Source organism: Arachis ipaensis, chromosome B09, assembly GCF_000816755.2.
Source record: "Arachis ipaensis cultivar K30076 chromosome B09, Araip1.1, whole genome shotgun sequence".
NCBI lineage: Eukaryota > Viridiplantae > Streptophyta > Magnoliopsida > Fabales > Fabaceae > Arachis > Arachis ipaensis.
The window spans coordinates 134,244,971-134,251,450 of record NC_029793.2 but is presented as its reverse complement, the minus strand read 5'-3'; the positions used below and the strand labels follow the sequence as shown (position 1 = coordinate 134,251,450).

General features: G+C 37.6%; 1 long non-coding RNA gene across 1 annotated transcript; it reads left to right on the top strand.

Moving 5' to 3' along the window:
• Nucleotides 1,020-1,926, top strand: LOC110267238. The gene is made up of 2 exons (XR_002354621.1): nt 1,020-1,442; nt 1,535-1,926. It is a non-coding gene; the product is annotated as an uncharacterized LOC110267238 (long non-coding RNA).

The following is a 6,480-nucleotide window of genomic DNA, read 5'->3' as shown; positions in this document are numbered from 1 at the left end:
TTTTCTAAAGTCTTGTATCCTTCTGAGTAGACTCGAGAATTATTTTGATATCACGTGCGACTTGTAGACGTAGTAACGCGATGCGTTAGTTCTTTAAGGCGTGATATGTGTATACGGAAGTTGAAGCGGTAGGTGTGCAACGTTATGAGTTGTGGGTGTTTTGTTCCTTGTTGACGGGTTTGCGGTTGTAAGGCTTGTGATCGAGTATGGGATTGTAAAGTGCTTGATGGAGTTAGAAAGTTGAAACCTTGAGGTCGATATGAGATTAGTGTGCGGATATTGAGCACATCGTTTTAACTCCATCCTGTTTTATAGCCTTTGATGCTTTGCCCTACTATCACATGATTGACCCATGTTATCTTTTGCATCGAGCCTACCTTGTAACGTTTGCTTTGCAATCACACTCCTACCTTTACACCCTTATGCTTATGACAATCAAAGTATTTGGAAACCGTATATATGATTATATTTTGAGATATTTTTGCTTCTTCCTTAAATATGTTCAAGGGTGAACTGTTATGGAATTTCTTTCATTTTGTATCAATTTTCGAGGGCAAAAATTTTTATAAGGTGGGTAGAATGTAAGACCCAGAACCTTTGAAAAGTCTTTTTATGATCAAGTCTCAAATCATATAATTATTTATAGCCTTAATTTTAGAAATCATTTTATTAAAGATAATTAAGGCAAGTTTTGATTTATTGAAATTGAGACGAGTTATGATCTTTATCCAATTTTATAATTGTTGGGTTATTTTCTATATTTAAATTATAAATTTAGCAGTTGTGAAACAATAAGGACGCCTGTTGCTTTCGTGGAGAATAGAACCAGAGAGAAAGGGGTCTGAGAAGAGGGAGATCCAGAGGGAGGAACGGCGTCGCCACCACGCCTTGCTGCCACGCTACCGTGTCCTGCCATCGGATCCATCCCGCTGATGCCACCAGCGCCGAAGAAGAGGGGTGACTCGCGAGTGAGAGGGGAGCGAGAGCTTGTCGCCGTTGCCCTTGTCGCCGGGAAAGGAGGGCGCCATCGGCGCCGTTCAGGGTAGAAGGAAGAGTCGTGCGAGGGGCAGAGGAGGAAGGAGCCTCTGTCGCACCGCCACCGCGCCGTTGTCGTCGCTGGAGAAGCTTCGTGCAACGCCGTCGCTCCCTGGTGCCACTGAAGAAGCCGCCGACGTTCGTGCCTCCCGCCACTATCAGCTGTGTCATCACCGAACCTTGCCTCGCCGCCGTTGACCTCCTCGCAGTCCACTGCCGCCGAATGAGTACCACGGAGAACAGAGAGCGTGTTCGATGAGTGAGAAGGGATGGAGGCTGGGTTTTGTCGCTGTATTGCTACCTCTGCCGTGCCCTGCTGAGGCTTCTAGAGCCGCTGCCATCACTGCTGGAACGGGCTGGAGCTCGTCGCGAAATGAGAGAGGCTAGGGCTGGCACCGTCTTGCCTGGTAAGAGCCCGCAACTGCTGCTGCTCTTGCCCTGTTCTGCTTTGTTCTGCTCTCTGTTTAATGGCTGTTCTTGGTGCCTTGCTGCCCGCCAGGGTTACTACCATCGATTTGGAGTTGCCATAAAAGTGGCTGTTTCATTTTTAGTATTCATCCTTCTGTGGTTGGAGTTGCTGCGAGTTGGAGCCACTGGAAGAGTGTTGCTGTTGCCGGAACCACCACCGGGACTGCCGCTTCATGGTTCAGTCACTTCTTATTTGTGGTAAGCGTTTACATTCCAGTAACCCCTTTAGTCGCTGTCCTATTAAACGTTGAAGTGTTATAGCATTCGTTGTTATGAGAGTTAATCCCGTTTGTTACGTATTGCGATTAGAGTTGATGTGGTTACTGCAAAAGTGAGCAAGGCTGTGGTTCAAGCTGCCGGTGATTTCGGGATGAGACGGAAAGGACTCTGTGAGGCGTTTGGGTTATGGAATTGCGTTTTGAGGTAGGGGCGCTTTCCAAAAACTATATTTCTATATGTTGGAATTATTACATATGGATACTGATGTGAGAAAATGTGTATTTGGTGATTGTGTCGGCCTTATGTATTATTTGATTGACTCGAATGTTTATGGATGTTGGTTTGGCTGAGTTGTTGTGCGGCTTTGTGAAATGTAATGTTTTGAAGCTGATTCTTTAGATATTTGAAATCTGAGTTTAATCCGTTGAGGATTGGTTTGAATTGAGTCAATTGTTTTGATGATGTGAAAGATAGAATACTCTTTGGAATTCATCCTGGTTTGCTTTCACTGATTTGGTTTTGATAAATGATTTGTTGCTGAACTGATTCTTTAAAGCTTTGGAAATGAGTTAAATTGATTGATATTGAGTTGATTTCTGAAATAGTTTCCTTGAGATATGCCACTGAGGCGACTGTTGGATTCAGCTTGCTTTGAATTGATTTCTGGTTTTGAGCTGTTGAAAAGGAATGAGAAACGGTTTAGTTGGGACCCGAACCGGGTGGCAAAAGTCCAAGTTTTAAGGGAGGTGTTGCTGAAATTTCTACAAAATTCTAGTCTTGTTTAAAAAGTTATTAAAAATATGAAAGCCTATTTTGTTTCAGTATAGATAAACCGTTTGGAAAGGCTTTTGAGTTTTTGAGAATTGAATGGTTCCTCTTTCAGAAAAGATTTCCGACTTTACTTCTATTGTAAACCGTTGTTTTTGAAAAGAGGTATAAGACGGTTATGAATCACTGGTGCGGTTATCTTCATGTATCCTATTACAGTAATTCCCAAAAACCCTCTACTGAGAACCCTTTCGAGGATGATGTTCTCACCCCCTAAAGACTTCTCCTTTCAGGGAACAGACGAAAAAGCTCATGAAGAATTTTTGAGTTTAGCTTATGCGATATGGATGTATTAGTTCAGTTATTACTCATATTTTAGTATTAAATAATATAAAGTCGTCGTAATGTCCGAACTATCAGAGTCGCGCAGCCGGAAGTGTGAGCTTTGGTAGTTAGGGTGTTACAAATAACAATCGCATCAATATTACTAAAACCTAATTAGCATAATCAGTTCTTCTTGATTTGGAGATTCAATTTACTTATTGAATTTTTATCTTTTCTGTTGGTCACTTTGGTTTGGTAGGATTTCTATTTGATTTGACATCTATTTGGTGAATTTATTTACTAATTTATTGTTTATTTTGTTTTTATTAATGTGGAATCTAGCTTAGCATAGAGAATTCTGGAGTGTATTTTTGAATTTTTGTTTTCTAGTTTTCTTATAGAAAATTTCTTCCATTTTCAATAGCCTTGTAGAATCAGTGATTGGGTTTTTTCATTCCATGCGTTTTGTTTAACAATGTAGAATTCTGCAGGATTATCTGATGGAAGATTATAGTGTTTCACGATTGAGTGATGAAATGTAACTGGATTCAAGCAGGTCTAGTAACATTGTAAGAGATTGCTGAGTGTAGTAAGCAATGCACCGTTCCCAAATTTCCATATTGACCATAATGGCCATCCCCATTGTGCCCTATACAATTACCAAGTTATGCTGTGCTGCCACCAAAAAATCAAAGAGCATTCACTGTCATTGTTCTGAATGTTCAAAATTTGAGAAGTACCGTAAATCAATATTCATGACGGTGAGATAATTTTTTCTCCCTGTGTTGTTCTTCTTGTTGGCTTTTTTATTTAGTTGTGAATTTGATTTAATGTTGCAAATTTCGAGTGTCTCAACATGTAGTAATTTCACATTGTTGCTGCTTCGGGTGGTCATGATTATTCTGGTTTACTACATAAAGTCTATGAGTGGAGAGGTAAGCAATTATATATAAGTATTCTACTTCATGAGATTCATGTTCGGTATTGAGGGATCTTATATTCATTGTATAACACTTTTCTTATTGGTTGAGTGTTCAAATATATAGGTCATGGATTCTAAACTTTCTCGGGGGTAAATTTATGTAGATTTAAGTTTTTGATCCATTTAGCATTCTTGGGTTAGAGCCTGGAGCACCAGATTCTGAAATAAAGAAAAAAAATAGGAGACTTTCTATTCAATACCATCCTGATAAAAATCCAGATCCAGATTGAAGGTGTTTTAGTTTATTGCATGCTTCTTATATAGTTGCAAACTTTCATGTTTGCAAGAAGTTGGACCTCCTGTAAGTTCGCTTGTAATTGGTAATTTTTTTATTCTTTTATTTCAGAGGCTTGCAAGTATTTTGTTGAGTTCATTGCTAAGGCTTGTCAAGCTCTGACAGATCCTGTAGCACGTGAAAACTATGAAAAATATGGTCATCTTGATGGCAGACAGGTAAATAAACTGAATATTATGGAAAAGTGCTTAGTGGCTTGTTGTCTTTCTGCTTACATATTGGCGAAAAAATGATATTTCATTGTAGGGATTTCAAATGGGCATAGCACTCCCTCTGTACATCTGGTGGCATACTTCTTCTTTGGATTGTTGGCGTGTGTATTCTCTTACCATTGGTTATTGTTGTAATTTATCTTTCTAGATCATCGAAGTATACCGGCAACTATGTGATGCATCAAACACTATCCACTTACTATTACCTAATGAAGCCTTCTTTGGATCCCAGGAAAACTCATATTTTGTTCTGTGTAGTATTTAATTAGGTGAATTCTATCATACCCTCTTTAAAATAAAGGGTAAATTACTCCCTTGTAATATATATATTGAAAGTGATTTACCAGATGAGTTTTATGACGTGGAAGAGATCTTTACGAATGCAATTGATGCACTTGAAGGTAGAGAAGAACTTATAGTCCGTAATGATAGAAGTCATAAAAACATTTGAAAAGATTCTTTAGATCCTCAAGTCATAAACACAGTTAAAGACATTGTTGTTGATGATATTAAATACAAGTTTCAAGGGATGGTAGATTCGGATCCTCGTGAGATTTAAGACATTGTTGTCGATGAGGTGGAGATCAATAGAATTTGCAAGATGAGGTGACAATTATACACAAGAATTTAATCACTTTCATGGGACAAAAGTTTTGCGGATAGTGAACTCCGAGGATGTTATCACCATACAGAAGAGGGTAGAGGAGACACAGTGGGTGTACGCTGAGGTTGAGAAGGAGTTGTGCCTATGTAGTAGAGATTCTCCGTACCTTGGTAGCACAAATATTGCCACGTATAACGAGCTGAATACGTACTTGCACCTTGTTGATGGATTTGTGAGTTCACCGCAAAGAAATTTTTCCAGTGGTGACAGTCACCACCACCACCATAGACTGGTGGTGCTAAACTAAATTTAAATAATCACAAGAGATAAAAAGAAAAGTAGAGAATATATACCTAATTATTATGATTAACATTTAACATTCAACTTAATTATAATTATAGGCACTATATATATCACAGAGAGTAATTTACCCTTTATTTTAGAGAGAATATGATAGCATTCACCATTTAATTAGTCTTCATGAATATTGCTCATAATATTAATTCTAAATTTTTTTATGTTGTGTTGTTTTGTTGAGTTTTGTTCATTTAAAATGTATGTATATTTGTTAATCTTTTCAGCTTTACTACTAACTGAATCGAAAAACATCCTAGACTCCTGTGCACACAATTGCAATCAATACGGGAGTTTTAGAGCCTTACCTGTTTCATAGATGCTTACCCTTTTTCATATTTTATAAGTACTTATAGGATATTTCTATATTTTTAGCTTCTGAAATCTCACACTTTCTACTACTTGTTCTGCAGATGGAGAAGGCTTTCTTATTCGAAAATAAGTGGCAGGTTGTTTGCGCTGATAATGAAGATGACATGATGATGATTGGAGATGATCCGTGGCTGTAAGATTCATTTGGTGCTAGCTTTTTACGTAGAATCATATTTTTGTCACATACTACTATAGTATTGGAAAAATTTCAAGTATATCGGAAAGGATCCCGCTAGGGAGAAAATAGACTATTTGTACAATGTGTACAATGGGACACAATGGGCGCTATTGAGTTACAAAATGAACATCTCCCATACTATCTAGAATAATCATCCGAGTACTAGCGATAATAAACATCTTCCCAAAAGCTTAAACTGATTTTGGGGTTTACTAAGGCTCGAACTCTTGACCTTTCGGATCTAGTTAACACTAATGATTATATCTCTAATACTCTCTAAACTTCCATTGTACACATTGTATAAATATTCCATTGGCTCCTCATACTTTTCCTATCGAAAAACACTGGTGTTCCAGTTATTTTAACCGTTGATTTTAATTAATATATATTATATATATTTTTTATAATTCAGATTAACGGTTAAAACAATTAGAACATCGGTGTTCCCAGTATACTTGAAGCTCTTCCTATAGTATTTATGTCTATTAAACTCTTGCTTGCTAATTTACAGCAGTGAGTTCTGCAGTGTCTTGAGAAAAATTTTCATCTATACAGTAGAAAAGGTGAAGAAACTTTTACCGAAAATTATACTCCCAATTAATGAGATGTATTCAAATTTTATTTCTATATTTAAAAGTTATTTGCATTAACTATTTATTATTTTCAAAT